Source organism: Coregonus clupeaformis, unplaced genomic scaffold, assembly GCF_020615455.1.
Source record: "Coregonus clupeaformis isolate EN_2021a unplaced genomic scaffold, ASM2061545v1 scaf0558, whole genome shotgun sequence".
Taxonomy (NCBI): Eukaryota; Metazoa; Chordata; class Actinopteri; order Salmoniformes; family Salmonidae; genus Coregonus; species Coregonus clupeaformis.
In genome coordinates this window covers 255,072-273,120 of record NW_025534013.1, presented here as the reverse complement: position 1 = coordinate 273,120, position 18,049 = coordinate 255,072, and the positions used below count along the sequence as shown (strand labels likewise).

Below are 18,049 nucleotides of genomic sequence, written 5' to 3'. Positions count from 1 at the left end.
AATCATCTCATCCGATTGTTCCCCAACAGGACATCTCTTCCTCCTCAAGTATATTCTCATCAACTCCTCCCATTCATGAATGGAGCATTTGTCTGTACCATCTCCTCTATATGTAGGATGTTCCTTTACATCTGATTGCATGATGAACTTCATTTTACTGAGGTCTACATATCCTGCTGACTCTGAGTGATGATCACTTATCTTTTCTGTACTTACTGGTGGCTCATGAGTGCTGGACCTGCCACTCTGTATTTCCTCCCCTAATGGAGCTCCCTATTTCCTGGGCTAGCTGAGTGACCAGCTCAGCTAAACCATCTACAGGGGCATTTTGATTAACACTAGATGAAGGGCTTTCATCAGTATTTTTAGTGGAGCAAAACATGGGGGAACCTACTGCACCTACACGCTTTACAGGTGTTTGATCAGGGTATGAGAAAAACCTCCCCATCCCAGCAGTGAATTTGGGTTCATCATCACCATTATAAGATGCCATGTCACTAAACCACTAATGTTATGTTAAAATGTCTGTTGATGAACACACTTCTATATTAGTTAACCATAAACAGCACTCTCAATACATCGTTTTCAGAAAATAAATAAACAGGAGAGAATATAGACTGCAGATTCGCTTTTGCCCCAAGGCGGCAGGAGTACCTTAATGATGTAAACAGAGTCTCTAGAGCAGCAGCGCTCGCGGTGATTGAGCTGACGTCGATCAACGATGAATCCGGGTCTAGAAGGCCCCATAACCGGCACTGTACTGCACGGCTGTATCTCTGCGTTGTGTGTGATTGATTGGGACTATAGACGTGGACTTCGGAGATCAGGCTGTTTTAATGAATCAGAATTATCTCTGCATCCAAAAGAAAAGACAAAACATTTGTAGAGCACAAATATGTTCTGCCCATTGTACGCCTCTTTCTACAACATAGACGCACAATACAAAGGACTGGGATCAGTCGAGGAGCTAGCCATGTTCACACATACAATACCTTAGCTAGCTAGTAACCATGTTAATATCATCCTAAAAATTACAATTGCATCTTAACAATACCATCCACTCATGAGTAAACTCTAAATATACAACATTATTCATGAACAAAACACTGTGTGTATGACTTTGTGCTTGAAGGAATCAAACTTTTCTAAAGAGGACAGAAAAAGCGTGCCTACCTCTCATAGTGCATCAACATTATTTGAGCACGCAGGGCAAAACGTAAAGTACACACTCTCCTTTCCCAGGATGCAGGAATGCATAATAACAAATCAACATGCTATATTAATATATGAAGATTGTGAAATTCACAAAAGTACTTTAACAACTGTTACACAGTCAGTTTCATTATGTTTTCATGTGCCATGATTCTGACATTTGACATATGATCCTCATAGGATTATGCTACATAGTTTCAGTGTTGCAGTAAATGTAATCTCAATTCAATACGATGTGCATATACATATAGCCAAATAAGATTTCCCTGAAGTTTCCTCTGGGGAAAAACAAAGTTATTCTATTTAACCCATGTTCACTGACTGTAATCTGTGACGTTAGTGTCCTAATATGTTTGTGACGTTCCACGGAACCCACGTTATTGTTTTAAACTCGATTCTGATTGGCTTGCAGGACATTCAACTATGTGAGTTATACATTTTGAATGTGCTTTTACGTCAGTGTGACAGATTCACAATACCGAGCGTTTCTCAAACGGTCCTGCGGTTTTATCTGCCTAACGGTATCTTCACGCACGACTGGATAGGCCTTTTGGATACGCTTGTCCAAGGTAAGCATATGCGTCAAGATATAGCCTACTTTTAATGTTTTAGTTCGAACTCAAAATACTCAAGTCAAGTGATTAATCATAAAAGTTAGTTGTTTTGAATGAGCATTCCAATGGCCAATGCTGTTTTTGGACTATGAGACCCTCGGCTATATACTATGATGAGACAATAACAAGCATAGATTATGCATTACGCATTGCACGAGTCAGTGTCCAGGAAGGAATATAAAGTTGCTATTTTTGCGAGTAATCAGTTGACACTGACTCGTTCAATGGGTAATGCAAAATATATGCATGTTATTTGCTCATCATAGTATATAGCCCAGGGTCTCATAGTCCAAAAACAGCATGGCCACTGGAACGCTCATTGATGGAATATTCCATATTACTGTCATGAGCCCTCTCACTCCACCGGGTTACCACCTTAATGTGTTTCCCCACTATCTTCCACTCTGCTCATCTCTCTCTCTCTACTCAGCCCTAACTAGCTCCACCTGTCCCTGCTCTGCTCGGCTCTAATTACTCTGCCAGCTGCGCTGCATTACCCACTAACCTCTCCCAGTATTTAAAGTCCTGTCTTGCAGCTCTCCCTTTGTCAGATCGTCTGCAAAGCTCACACCCCGAACCTGTGTGCTCGCGCTTCTGGCTCACCCTTGTTTTGTGACCCCGGACCTGCCTGATTCTTGGATACTCTTCTGCCCCAGGAAAACCAGACCTGCTTTCTGCCATTACGACTCCTGACTACTCTTCGACCCGGTAACTCTGACCAGCCTTCTGCCTTGCTACAACGTATTTGGATTTCCCTTGAACTGTACTTCTGCCTTGTTTCATCCGCCCCGTTGTGTCTGTGTTTCCCTCCCCCAGGGACTTCTGGACCACCAACCACCGGCGTCATCGGACGATCGCTGCCACTGGGGGGCACAGACCCAGCACATTGGACGGGATAACCCCTGGAGCCTTCACTCACTCCCTACTTCCCTTTTCCCTTAAGTTTTAATAAACTTTCTGGTGTGACGCAATTGTGGTCCTCTTGTCGTCTGTCTGAACCGTGACAGTACGATCTGACCATCATGGACTCAGCGCACACTTCCCCCGACATGGAAACCGAAGAACCTGAGCAACCCACCACATGCTACGCCTGGAACACACTGAGAGAGAGCTAGGCCGCATGAGCGGCGACATCACCTCTCTGCTTCAGGTCGGCCACCAACAGCATCAGCAGTTCCAGCAGCACCAGCAGCAGTCCCAGCAGCAGCAACAACAACTCGCCAGGATCATCCAACTCCTCACCAACCTTACCCCAGCCAGTCTGCCCACCAGCCCTGCCTCCGAGTTACCTGCCCCGGTCATTGCAGCCGCTGCCCCGGAACCCAAGATTGAAACCCGAGCGGTTCAACGGCGATTCTACCCAGGTCCGGCCATTCCTGACTAGCTGCCGACTTCAGTTCTCCTTGCAGCCAAGGACCTTCGCCACGGAGGGGCTAGGTCGGGTATGCCATCACTCACCTGACGGGCCGAGCTCGACTCTGGGGAACAGCAGAGTTCGAACGTCAAACCCCGCATGTGCAACCTTCGACCTGTTTGCTGAGGAGATGCTGAAGGTGTTTGACCTGGATTCACCAACCGCAGAGGCGTCTCGTGAACTGTTCAGTATTCGACAAGGCAGACGTACAGTCGCAGACCATTCCATCGACTTCCGAACCCTGGCAAGACGAAGTTCTTGGAACACACCATCGTTGGTGGACGTTCTTCCATAGCTTGGCTGACTATATCAGGGCCGAGTTGGTCTCCCCATGAACTGCCTTCCACTCTTGATGAAGCCATCGCACTGACTGTCCGGATCGACAGAAGGATACGACCCGTCGTCGTGAGAGGGGGCGCCAAGGTCCACCAACTACCGGCATTCGGAGAGATCCGACTGGGCTCCTGTCAGCTACTGCCACTCACCCAAGTCAGCTTGATCAGTCTGAGCCTATGGAGATTGGGCGAGCCTCTCTCACTCCTGCAGAGCGCCAGCGCCGCTTCACCTCAAACCTCTGCCTCTATTGTGGAGGTGATGGACATCGTGTGGTAACCTGCCCTTTAAAAGCCGAAGCTCACCGGGCATAGGGGAGTCCGGTTGAGCTCAATGACCATCCAGTCCTCCGACCGCAAACCCTTGCTGCAAGTTCACCTCCGCCTCTCTGACTCAACTCACACCCTGGCTGCTCTGGTGGATTCTGGCGCCCGAAGCCAACATAATGGACATCAAGCTGGCACGCCAACTGGGACTGGAGAACCTCCGTTTGACACCTCCTATTCCTGCCCGGGCACTGGACGGACACTTACTCGGATCGGTCACTCATGTCACGGCCCCGGTCTTGATGGGTCTGTCCGGAAACCATCAAGAAACTATCCAGTTTCACCTGCTCCCCTCTCCAGGCCAACCCCTCATCCTGGGTTACCCATGGCTCCGCCGGCACAACCTCAGCTCGACTGGGTGACCGGGGTGATCAGGGAGTGGGGAGAGGACTGCCACCGAACCTGCCTGCTTGCTGCCGCACTACCCCCTCGGCCAGTACCTACTAACTCCGCTCCTGACCTCTCCCATGTCCCAGAATGCTACCATGGTCTCAGAGAAGTGTTTAACAAAGCAAGAGCCACATCTCTGCCCCCTCACCGACCGTCACGACTGTGCCATCGACCTCCTCCCTGGAACAGCCCCTCCAAGGGGCCGTCTTTTATTCGTTGTCTGCTCCTGAAAGAAGGTCCATGGAGGACTACATCAATGACTCTCTGTCCACAGGATTGATCCGTTCATCTTCATCTCCGGCTGGTGCTGGCTTCTTCTTTGTGGGGAAGAGGGACGGATCTCTTCGCCCTGCATCGACTACAGGGGACTCAACGACATCACAGTGAAAAACCGTTACCCTCTCCCCTCTGCTCACCTCTGCTTTTGAGTTGCTCCAGGGAGCCACTGTTTTGCCAAGTTGGATCTCAGAAACGCTTACCACCTAGTGCGGATCCCGGGAGGGAGATGAATGGAAGACCGCATTCAATACACCAACAGGCCACTACGAGTATCTGGTTATGCCTTTTGGCCTCACCAATGCTCCTGCTGTGTTCCAGGCTCTAGTGAATGATGTACTGCGGGACATGTTAAACAAGTTTGTCTTCGTTTACCTGGATGACATCTTAATCTACTCCAGAAACCTGTCTGAACACACCCGCCATGTCCAGCAAGTCCTTCATCGTCTTCTGGAGAATTCCCTCTACGCCAAGGCAGAGAAATGTGAGTTTCACGTCAAGACAGTGGCCTTCCTGGGGTACATAGTGGCAGAGGGAAGTATCCAAATGGATCCTGCCAAAGTATCAGCAGTCACTTCATGGCCAAGTTCCGGAGAACAGAAAGAAGCTGCAACAGTTTCTGGGGTTTGCTAACTTCTATAGAAAGTTTATCCGGAACTACAGTACCGTTGCTGCCCCTCTCACTGCTCTAACCAGCACCAAGCAACCCTTCACCTGGACCCCAGCAGCCGACAAGGCCTTCAGTACCCTCAAGGTAAGGTTCACCTCCGCCTCCCATCCTCCAGATGCCTGACGTGGACCGGCAATTCATTGTGGAGGTGGACGCCTCGGATGTGGGAGTTGGTGCTGTGATTTCTCAGTGGGCTGCGGAGGATAGGAAGCTCCATCCCTGTGCCTTTTCTCACGTCGGTTGTCCCCCTCTGAGTGCAATTACGACATAGGGAACCGAGAGCTGCTGGCTGTGAAGCTTGCCTTGGAGGAGTGGCGTCACTGGCTGAGGGGTCCACCATTCCATTTCTCGTTTGGACCGATCATAAGAACTTGGAGTACATCCGCACGGCCAACGGTTGAACTCCAGGCAGTCCCGCTGGGCCCTGTTCTTCACCAGGTTTAATTTCACTCTGTCATACCGGCCTGGATCACGCAACACCAAGCCAGACGCCCTCTCCCGTCAATTCCAGAAGGATGACAACCCCTCCAAGGATCCTGTGTCGATTCTGCCAAGTCCCTGCATCGTAGCAGCTCTGACCTGGGCTGTTGAGGAACAGGTGCTGGAAGCTCTCCGTAACCAGCCCGGTCCCAGCACTTGCCCAGCTGACCGCCTTTTTGTCCCCGAAAACCCTAAGGTCCCAGGTCGTTCAGTGGGGACATGACTCCCGCCTAGCTTGTCACCCTGGCTCCACCCGCACTTACAACCTGCTCGCCCAGAGGTTCTGGTGGCCCGCTCTGAGAAAGGATGTACGGGAATTGCGTCCAAGCCTGCCCCATCTGCAACCAACACAAGTCGTCCTGCCAGCCCCCCAGCCGGATTGCTGCAGCCCCTGCCTGTGCCCAGACGTCCCTGGTCTCACATCGCCCTTGACTTTGTCACGGGGCTGCCCCCTCGAGGGGGCAAGACCGTCATTCTCACCATAGTTGACCCGATTCAGCAAGATGGCACACTTCATTCCCCTCCCCAAGCTCCCAACCGCCAAGGAGACCGCCCAGGTGGTCCTGGAACACGTCTTCCGGATCCACGGACTGCCAAAGGATGTAGTTTCTGACCGTGGTCACAATTCTCCTCCGCTTTTTGGAAGGGGAGTTCTGTCACCTGCTGGGAGCCACAGTCAGTCTGACTTCGGATTCCATCCCCAATCCAATGGGCAGTCAGAGCGGGCAAATCAGGAGCTCGAGAAGGCACTGCGATGCATGACTTCACGCAACCCCCCACTCCTGGTCGCAGCAATTGACATGGGTGGAGTACGCACACAATTCTCTGACCTGCTCTGCCATCGGTATGTCCCCTTTCCAATGTGTTTATGGATACCAGCCTCCTCTATTTGCCAGTCAGGAAGGGGAGGTTACTTGCCCATCTGCACTTGCGTTTGCCCGTCGATGTCGCGCACCTGGTCACAGGCCCGAGCCACACTTCTCAGATCCGTTGCCAGCTACACTACCGGGGCCAACCGTCGGAGAATCCCTGCTCCCACCTACCATGTTGGTCAAAGGGTGTGGTTGTCGTCAAGGAACCTGCCACTCAGGGTGGAGTCGCAGAAGTTGGCACCTCGGTTCATTGGCCCATTCCCTATCATAAGAGTGATTAGCCCAACTGCTGTCCGGCTCCAACTGCCTAATTCCATGAGGGTGCACCCCACTTTCCATGTGTCTAAGATTAAGCCCATTCATGAGAGTCCGCTGGTCCCTGCTGCGCCTTGTCCTCCTCCTCCACAGCTCGTCGATGGTGGTCTGGTTTACACCGTCCGCCGCCTGCTTCGGTCCAGACGGAGGGGTAGGGGTCTCCAGTACCTCATTGACTGGGAGGGCTATGGACCTGAGGAAAGGACCTGGGTGCCAGCTAGTCGGATTGTGGATAGGACTCTCATCACCGCCTTCCACCAACGGCATCCTGATCAACCTGCAATCCGTAGGGGCCGCCCCAGAGGGATCCCTAACCGTCCTGCCCGCTCGGCTTCCTGTCCTGTGCCTGATCCTGTCTCGGGACCTGTCCCATCTCCCGACCACGGCCCTCCGGCTTCCTCCGAGGATGAGGGCGTTCGCTCGGACCGTTCGGAGGAGTTCTAGCCCTCCTCCGGCTCCCCTCCTCCCGCCCGGCGTGGTGTTGCTCTTGGGACTTCTGGGCCGTCCCCCTTGGGGGGTTCTGTCATGAGCCCTCTCACTCCACCGGGTTACCACCTTAATGTGTTTCCACTATCTTCCACTCTGCTCATCTCTCTCTCTCTCTACTCAGCCTAACTAGCTCCACCTGTCCCTGCTCTGCTCGGCTCTAATTACTCTGCCAGCTGCGCTGCATTACCCACTAACCTCTCCCAGTATTTAAAGTCCTGTCTTGCAGCTCTCCTTTGTCAGATCGTCTGCAAAGCTCACACCCGGAACCTGTGTGCTCGCGCTTCTGGCTCACCCTTGTTTTGTGACCCCGGACCTGCCTGATTCTTGGATACTCTTCTGCCCCAGGAAAACCAGACCTGCTTTCTGCCATTACGACTCCTGACTACTCTTCGACCCCGGTAACTCTGACCAGCCTTCTGCCTTGCTACAACGTATTTGGATTTCCCTTGAACTGTACTTCTGCCTTGTTTCATCCGCCCCGTTGTGTCTGTGTTTCCTCCCCCCAGGACTTCTGGACCACCAACCACCGGCGTCATCGGACGCATCGCTGCCACTGGGGGGCACAGACCCAGCACATTGGACGGGATAACCCCTGGAGCCTTCACTCACTCCCTACTTCCCTTTTCCCTTAAGTTTTAATAAACTTTCTGGTGTGACGCAATTGTGGTCCTCTTGTCGTCTGTCTGAACCGTGACATATTACCATGGCAGTTATGCATTACAAATTCACAATATTACTTGTATTTCAATGATTCATAAAGGCCCAAGACATAAAGTAGCCTGCAATCATTCCATTGCTGACCCATCGGATGGTTATCACATAGAGGATTGGCTTAATCTAGAATCATGGATACCTTTCATGTGAGTACTCACACACCAGATTTTTACATACCTCAGAAGGACCAACTGGGATTGCAATATCTGGAAGCACTGTCTCATGTACAATTGTTCATGTTATCTCTGAAATGTCTAACAAAATGTTGACTTGACCGTTTCATCAAGATCTGCGCATCACAAGTTGGAACTAGTGGTCAAAATTGGGACAATGTTGCCCAAAATAAATGTTTTCATGGAGGTAAGCACTACACTTCTGATGGGTTTAAAGATTGTATCGTATCACTTTATCTAAAAGTTTGAAAGTAAACCCCAGCTGTTGTTATTCTTTTCCCAGGGAAGAACAATCCCCCATATGCCATGAATGTTTCATTGCTGAACAACTATAGATATTTTTCCTCTAATTTGGCTCACGTTCCTCCAACAGTGAACAAGACCTGCCAACAGAGCTCACTGGAGCAGGGAGAAATCCCCGTCATCCCTTCGGCACCTGACAAAGTACACTTTTTTCTTCTAAATAACACTATAGTAACATCTTCTGCACAAAGGTACATTCCTAATAAGATTGGTGTTAAGTGAGAAAGAATCCTAAAGATGGTCCAATGGGCATTGTCTGAAGCCTCTCATCACCTCAGTATGTTGAACCACCTGATTTCCTATAGGATTCAGATCCTGCTGAACGATGTTAAGCAGTCGATTAACCACATTCAGGGGAAGCTGAACACCATGCAGGGGCAGTGTATTGAGTTGCAGACTGCCATATCTAAGGTTGTGCCAGATGAGTCTCAGATACAGAAGAATAAGTCTATGATGGTATGGTGATAATGATTGAGATGGTGATTATAATAATGATGACTAGCGGTACCCCACCCTACGGGCGGTAAATCATTGGATCTGATTAATTCAGTTCAATGCAATTCAATCTTTGAGGACTGCAACCATAGAAATACAATTTATTTATGCTACTAATAAGCTATTGTCAACTTCCCATCTATGGTTATTTTGCTCACTGCTCACTGTGAATTGCTCACTGTTACCCTTTGTGTGCAACTATTATTGATTTCTCTCAGAAAAATTATTTGGTTGCAAATGTAACTGGGGCCATGTAAATAATTGTTAGGCTACTCATTTTGAATCCATTGGTGGCAACGTGTGGGACCATAAAAGTCTGTGTGCGACTGGGCACAGTAAAACAATTTGGTTGCTGACCTGCCCTACATCATGAAGGCCCCTCACCATATGCCGCATTCAAGTGCAAGTCGGAACTAGGAAACTCTGACATTTCTGATCCCAAGTTTCCCACGTGTGAAGTATCAGAATCAACCAATAGGAAGCTCTACGCAAATAACTTATATTCATTTTAACTCTGAGGTTCCAAGTTTCGATAGTACGTGAATGCGTCAATAATTGCCATGGTAATTTTTAATGTTCAGTTAGTGAGCATTATGGGTAATTGTCCTACATACTTACATCAAATGCTTTATGACAGCATCATCTCCTGTAGTTAAGAGTGCCATTCCAAAGACATATTTTTTTAAATAAACAAAAATACAAAACACAGCGGAATATGCCTAAAATGAAGAACATCCACTCAAAATTGTAGAAGGAGATCCCCCGCAGCAAAGAGGCTTACGGTATTATAATATATTGTAGATAACATTAATGTAATTTGTGTATTTACAGTATCAGTACACGTACAAATGAATGTACATGTTTGGGATTGATCTACAATGAGTGTACAAAACATTAAGAACAGCTTCCTAATATTGAGTTGGGTGGTGGACCAATCTTGATACACACGGAAAACTGTTCAGCATGAAAAACCCAGTAGCGTTGCAGTTCTTGACACAAACCGGTGCGCCTGGCACCTACTACCATACCCCATTCAAAGGTTCTTAAAAATGTTGTCTTGCCCATTCACCGTCTGAATGGCACACATACACAATCCATGTCTCAATTGTCTCAAGGCTTAAAAATTCTTCTTTAACCTCACTCCTCCCCTTCATCTACACTGAGAAGTGGATTTAACAAGTGACATCAATAAGAGATTATAGCTTTCACCTGGTCAGTCTATGTCATGGAAAGAGCAGGTGTTCTTAATGTTTTCCACACTCAGTGTATGTGACAATGATGTTATAGATTGCAAGTGGTTGATATTTTTAGGGAATTACTATGTGTTCTATATTATACCTGCAGATCATCCCAGCAGCCGACGTTGCTGTACAGAGTGGGGGGAAACATCCAACATCGCTGGGCAGGGGAGGGATCCTCCCAAAAGCCAACTTTGCTGCGCAGAGGGAGGAGGTCCTCCGAGCATCAGGCCTCATCCCTGCACAGAGGGGATGGGATCCTCCAATCAACCAGTGTCCCTGCACAGAGGAAGGGATTCTCCCAGCAGTCATCATCACTGCACAGAGGGAGTTGATCCTCCTGATGGCCAGTGTCACTGCGCAAAGGAGGGAATCTTCCCAACAGCCAGCGTCCCTGCTCACAGGGAGTGGATCTTCCCAAAGGCCAGTGTTCCTGCACAGAGGGAGGGGATCCTCCCCACAGCCAGCGTCCCTGTGGAGAATGGAAACAATCATCCACAACCACCTCCCATCATCCCCCATGTTGGCACCACTGTGGAAATGGGATGGTGGAGTGTGTACTCCACCTGTGGATTTCTATTCCAAGAGAAGAGGTCATTTTAAGCCTTATCTAATAAGTAAAGACATTGCCATTGTAATAGCGTGGGAATAAGTTGTGACAGACCAAATGTGTATGTATGGCTCATGTGAGTGTATGGCTGAAATACTTTCATGCATTTTCTACATAAAACAGGTTTAGCTCTATTTTCTATTTACATTTTCGTCATTTAGCAGACACTCTTATCCAGAGCGATTTACAGTAGTGAGTGTATACATTTTCGTAATCCAGTCAATCTCTCCAGGATATCGCAGGGATTTTGGTGAAATTTGCAGGCAAATATGCTAGATTTTGCTGCGGCAATTCTTGCGAAAATGTGCTGACAAGGGAAACATTTGTTGACGTGTGGCTTGATTGAACCTTATTATGCAGTAAATGTGCAGTGATTGGTTGAAATTGCGAGCCCTCTTTTTGTAATATGTTAATGGGTCAGTTCTATGCGATAATATTGCGATGATTTGACTGTTTTATGCCGAAATACATTTACATTGAAATAATGCGGCGATTGGCAAATTTGCAAGCCCTCACATAATATGCCGGGATTTGTTGATTTTGAAACAACAACAAAAATGTGATCGCAGCATCCTTGAGGAACCTTCCAGTAATCCCTGTGACTGCTTGGAGGTTAAGATTGGGTTGTAACAGAGTATCAGAGCAAGACGTTCCTACCTGTCAGCTAGTGATTGTTCTGTATGGTGACATGAGCAGAGTCGCCTGACTTCTCCCACTTATTACAGATGTCCGGCTTAGATATGTTGAGCATCCTGCTATGATGTCCATCACCAAGCCAGAACACTCCGAGGCCAACCCTCAGTGCCAGACTGGCAGCCGGCCGGTGGCTGAGCCCGAGACCCCTGCTGTTCACAAGAACAGTGGAAGCTGGCTCAGCTGGGTCTTTGGGAGTGGAAAAGTTAATAAGAAGGAGGTTCATCTACCTGAGGACAAAGACAGATCTGTAAGGAACCTGTTATTTACAGTATATTCTATGTAGAGACAATTGGGTGGATTATTCTTTTTTCATTTTTGGCTTGCTTCACATTGCTAATATCTTCTTCCTCAGATTGTCTGGGATCCAACTCTGCACAGATGGGTTGACAAAACTGAGCCCAAGGCTGAGGTATACACTTAAATTACATTCAATAAAAAGCAGTGAAAGACCATTGTATTTCAACTGTGCTAATGTTACTAACAATTTAGAAAATGTGTTGATGTGAGAATATACTTTGAACTTCAACTCCTCCCATTCATGAATGGAGCATTTGTCTGTACCATCTCCTCTATATGTAGGAGGTTCCTTTACATCTGATTGCATGATGAACTTCATTTTACTGAGGTCTACATATCCTGCTGACTCTGAGTGATGATCACTTATCTTTTCTGTACTTACTGGTGGCTCATGAGTGCTGGACCTGCCACTCTGTATTTCCTCCCTAATGGAGCTCCCTATTTCCTGGGCTAGCTGAGTGACCAGCTCAGCTAAACCATCTACAGGGGCATTTTTGATTAACACTAGATGAAGGGCTTTCATCAGTATTTTTAGTGGAGCAAAACATGGGGGGAACCTACTGCACCTACACGCTTTACAGGTGTTTGATCAGGGTATGAGAAAAACCTCCCCATCCCAGCAGTGAATTTGGGTTCATCATCACTATTATAAGATGCCATGTCACTAAACCACTAATGTTATGTTAAAATGTCTGTTGATGAACACACTTCTATATTAGTTAACCATAAACAGCACTCTCAATACATCGTTTTCAGAAAAGAAATAAACAGGAGAGAATATAGACTGCAGATTCGCTTTTTCGCCCCAAGGCGGCAGGAGTACCTTAATGATGTAAACAGAGTCTCTAGAGCAGCAAGCGCCGCCGGTGATTGAGTTGACGTCGATCAACGATGAATCCGGGTCTAGAAGGCCCCATAACCGGCACTGTACTGCACGGCTGTATCTCTGCGTTGTGTGTGATTGATTGGGACTATAGACGTGGACTTCGGAGATCAGGCTGTTTTAATGAATCAGAATTATCTCTGCATCCAAAAGAAAAGACAAAACATTTGTAGAGCACAAATATATTCTGCCCATTGTCGCCTCTTTCTACAACATAGACGCACAATACAAAGGACTGGGATCAGTCGAGGAGCTAGCCATGTTCACACATACAATACCTTAGCTAGCTAGTAACCATGTTAATATCATCCTAAAAATTACAATTGCATCTTAACAATACCATCCACTCATGAGTAAACTCTAAATATACAACATTATTCATGAACAAAACACTGTGTGTATGACTTTGTGCTTGAAGGAATCAAACTTTTCTAAAGAGGACAGAAAAAGCGTGCCTACCTCTCATAGTGCATCAACATTATTTGAGCACGCAGGGCAAAACGTAAGTACACACTCTCCTTTTCCCAGGATGCAGGAATGCATAATAACAAATCAACATGCTATATTAATATATGAAGATTGTGAAATTCACAAAGTACTTTAACAACTGTTACAGTCAGTTTCATTATGTTTTCATGTGCCATGATTCTGACATTTGACATATGATCCTCATAGGATTATGCTACATAGTTTCAGTGTTGCAGTAAATGTAATCTCAATTCAATACGATGTGCATATACATATAGCCAAATAAGATTTCCCTGAAGTTTCCTCTGGGGAAAAACAAAGTTATTCTATTAAACCCATGTTCACTGACTGTAATCTGTGACGCTAGTGTCCTAATATGTTTGTGACGTTCCACGGAACCCACGTTATTGTTTTAAACTCGATTCTGATTGGCTTGCAGGACATTCAACTATGTGAGTTATACATTTTGAATGTGCTTTTACGTCAGTGTGACAGATTCACAATACCGAGCGTTTCTCAAAAGGTCCTGCGGTTTTATCTGCCTAACGGTATCTTCACGCACGACTGGATAGGCCTTTTGGATACGCTTGTCCAAGGTAAGCATATGCGTCAAGATATAGCCTACTTTTAATGTTTTAGTTCCGGAACTCAAAATACTCAAGTCAAGTGATTAATCATAAAAAGTTAGTTGTTTTGAATGAGCATTCCAATAGCCAATGCTGTTTTTGGACTATGAGACCCTCGGCTATATACTATGATGAGACAATAACAAGCATAGATTATGCATTACGCATTGCACGAGTCAGTGTCCAGGAAGGAATATAAAGTTGCTATTTTTGCGAATAATCAGTTGACACTGACTCGTTCAATGGGTAATGCAAAATCTATGCATGTTATTTGCTCATCATAGTATATAGCCCAGGGTCTCATAGTCCAAAAACAGCATGGCCACTGGAACGCTCATTGATGGAATATTCCATATTACCATGGCAGTTGTGCATTACAAATTCACAATATTACTTGTATTTCAATGATTCATAAAGGCCCAATACATAAAGTAGCCTGCAATCATTCCATTGCTGACCCATCGGATGGTTATCACATAGAGGATTGGCTTAATCTAGAATCATGGATACCTTTCATGTGAGTACTCACACACCAGATTTTACATACCTCAGAAGGACCAACTGGGATTGCAATATCTGGAAGCACTGTCTCATGTACAATTGTTCATGTTATCTCTGAAATGTCTAACAAAATGTTGACTTGACCGTTTCATCAAGATCTGCGCATCACAAGTTGGAACTAGTGGTCAAAATTGGGACAATGTTGCCCAAAATAAATGTTTTCATGGAGGTAAGCACTACACTTCTGATGGGTTTAAAGATTGTATCGTATCACTTTATCTAAAAGTTTGAAAGTAAACCCCAGCTGTTGTTATTCTTTTCCCAGGGAAGAACAATCCCCCATATGCCATGAATGTTTCATTGCTGAACAACTATAGATATTTTTCCTCTAATTTGGCTCACGTTCCTCCAACAGTGAACAAGACCTGCCAACAGAGCTCACTGGAGCAGGGAGACATCCCCGATCATCCCTTCGGCACCTGACAAAGTACACATTTTTTCTTCTAAATAACACTATAGTAACATCTTCTGCACAAAGGTACATTCCTAATAAGATTGGTGTTAAGTGAGAAAAGAATCCTAAAGATGGTCCAATGGGCATTGTCTGAAGCCCTCTCATCACCTCAGTATGTTGAACCACCTGATTTCCTATAGGATTCAGATCCTGCTGAACGATGTTAAGCAGTCGATTAACCACATGCAGGGGAACTGAACACCATGCAGGGGCAGTGTATTGAGTTGCAGACTGCCATATCTAAGGTAGTGCCAGATGAGTCTCAGATATAGAAGAATAAGTCTATGATGGTATGGTGATAATGATTGAGATGGTGATTATAATAATGATGACTAGCGGTACCCCCACCCCTACGGGCGGTAAATCATTGGATCTGATTAATTCAGTTCAATGCAATTCAATCTTTGAGGACTGCAACCATAGAAATACAATTTATTTATGCTACTAATAAGCTATTGTCAACTTCCCATCTATGGTTATTTTGCTCACTGCTCACTGTGAATTGCTCACTGTTACCCTTTGTGTGCAACTATTATTGATTTCTCTCAGAAAAATAATTTGGTTGCAAATGTAACTGGGGCCATGTAAATAATTGTTAGGCTACTCATTTTGAATCCATTGGTGGCAACGTGTGGGACCATAAAAGTCTGTATGCGACTGGGCACAGTAAAATAATGTGGTTGCTGACCTGCCCTACATCATAGAAGGCCCCTCACCATATGCCGCGTTCAAGTGCAAGTCGGAACTAGAAACTCTGACATTTCTGATCCCAAGTTTCCCACGTGTGAATTATCAGAATCAACCAATAGGAAGCTCTACGCAAATAACTATATTCATTTTAACTCTGAGGTTCCAAGTTTCCGATAGTACGTGAATGCGTCAATAATTGCCATGGTAATTTTAAATGTTCAGTTAGGTGAGCATTATGGGTAATTGTCCTACATACTTACATCAAATGCTTTATGACAGCATCATCTCCTGTAGTTAAGAGTGCCATTCCAAACACATATTTTTTAAATAAACAAAAATACAAAACACAGCGGAATATGCCTAAAATGAAGAACATCCACTCAAAATTGTAGAAGGAGATCCCCGCAGCAAAGAGGCTTACGGTATTATAATATATTGTAGATAACATTAATGTAATTTGTGTATTTACAGTATCAGTACACGTACAAATGAATGTACATGTTTGGGATTGATCTACAATGAGTGTACAAAACATTAAGAACAGCTTCCTAATATTGAGTTGGGTGGTGGACCAATCTTGATACACACGGAAAACTGTTCAGCGCTGAAAAACCCAGTAGCGTTGCAGTTCTTGACACAAACCGGTGCGCCTGGCACCTACTACCATACCCCATTCAAAGGTTCTTAAAAATGTTGTCTTGCCCATTCACCGTCTGAATGGCACACATACACAATCCATGTCTCAATTGTCTCAAGGCTTAAAAATTATTCTTTAACCTCACTCCTCCCCTTCATCTACACTGAGAAGTGGATTTAGGCAAGTGACATCAATAAGAGATTATAGCTTTCACCTGGTCAGTCTATGTCATGGAAAGAGCAGGTGTTCTTAATGTTTTCCACACTCAGTGTATGTGACAATGATGTTATAGATTGCAAGTGGTTGATATTTTGGGGAATTACTATGTGTTCTATATTATACCTGCAGATCATCCCAGCAGCCGACGTTGCTGTACACGAGTGGGGAAACATCCAACATCGCTGGGCAGGGGGGGATCCTCCCAAAAGCCAACTTTGCTGCGCAGAGGGAGGGAGGTCCTCCGAGCATCAGGCCTCATCCCTGCACAGAGGGATGGGATCCTCCAAACAACCAGTGTCCCTGCACAGAGGGAAGGGATTCTCCCAGCAGCCATCATCACGGCACAGAGGAGGAGATCCTCCGAGCATCAGGCCTCATCCCTGCACAGAGGGATGGATCCTCCAATCAACCAGTGTCCCTGCACAGAGGGAAGGGATTCTCCCAGCAGTCATCATCACTGCACAGAGGGAGTTGATCCTACTGATGGCCAGTGTCACTGCGCAAAGGGAGGGAATCTTCCCAACAGCCAGCGTCCCTGCTCACAGGGAGTGGATCTTCCCAAAGGCCAGTGTTCCTGCACAGAGGGAGGGGATCCTCCCCACAGCCAGCGACTCCCTGTGGAGAATGGAAACAATCATCCACAACCACCTCCCATCATCCCCATGTTGGCACCACTGTGGAAATGGGATGGTGGAGTGTGTACTTCCACCTGTGGATTTCTATTCCAAGAGAAGAGGTCATTTAAGCCTTATGTAATAAGTAAAGACATTGCCATTGTAATAGCGTGGGAATAAGTTGTGACAGACCAAAATGTGTATGTATGGCTCATGTGAGTGTATGGCTGAAATACTTTCATGCATTTTCTACATAAAACAGGTTTAGCTCTATTTTCAATTTACATTTTCGTCAATTAGCAGACACTCTTATCCAGAGCGATTTACAGTAGTGAGTGTATACATTTTCGTAATCCAGTCAATCTCTCCAGGATATCGTAGGGATTTTTGTGAATTTGCACAAATATGCTAGATTTTGCTGCGGCAATTCTTGCGAAAATGAGCTGACAAGGAAACATTTGTTGACGTGTGGCTTGATTGAACCTTATTATGCAGTAAATGTGCGTTGATTGGTTGAAATTGCGAGCCCTCTTTTTGTAATATGTTAATGGTTCCAGTTCTATGCGATAATATTGCGATGATTTGACTGTTTTATGCGAAATACATTTACATTGAAATAATGCGACGATTGGCAAATTTGCAAGCCCTCACATAATATGCCGGGATTTGTTGATTTTGAAACAACAACAAAATGTGATCGCAGCATCCTTGAGGAACCTTCCAGTAATCCCTGTGACTGCTTGGAGGTTAAGATTGGGTTGTAACAGAGTATCAGAGCAAGACGTTCCTACCTGTCAGCTAGTGATTGTTCTGTATGGTGACATGAGCAGAGTCGCCTGACTTCTCCCACTTATTACAGATGTCCGGCTTAGATATGTTGAGCATCCTGCTATGATGTCCATCACCAAGCCAGAACACTCGAGGCCAACCCTCAGTGCCAGACTGGCACCGGCCGGTGGCTGAGCCCGAGACCCTGCTGT

At 46.2% G+C, this 18,049-nt stretch overlaps 3 long non-coding RNA genes across 3 annotated transcripts; all 3 read left to right on the top strand.

Annotated features, from left to right (window-relative positions):
* The first annotated feature begins 1,370 nt into the window (after positions 1 to 1,370).
* LOC123485069 lies at positions 1,371 to 8,722 on the top strand. Its single transcript, XR_006658851.1, has 4 exons — positions 1,371 to 1,781; positions 8,152 to 8,251; positions 8,393 to 8,465; positions 8,652 to 8,722. It is a non-coding gene; the product is annotated as an uncharacterized LOC123485069 (long non-coding RNA).
* Positions 8,723 to 10,830: 2,108 nt separating this feature from the next.
* On the top strand, positions 10,831 to 12,071 carry LOC123485068. Its single transcript, XR_006658850.1, has 3 exons — positions 10,831 to 10,907; positions 11,650 to 11,867; positions 11,973 to 12,071. It is a non-coding gene; the product is annotated as an uncharacterized LOC123485068 (long non-coding RNA).
* A 2,274-nt stretch (positions 12,072 to 14,345) lies between these two features.
* Positions 14,346 to 14,856, top strand: LOC121562760. The gene is made up of 3 exons (XR_006658848.1): positions 14,346 to 14,411; positions 14,552 to 14,624; positions 14,811 to 14,856. It is a non-coding gene; the product is annotated as an uncharacterized LOC121562760 (long non-coding RNA).
* The last annotated feature ends 3,193 nt before the right edge of the window (positions 14,857 to 18,049 follow it).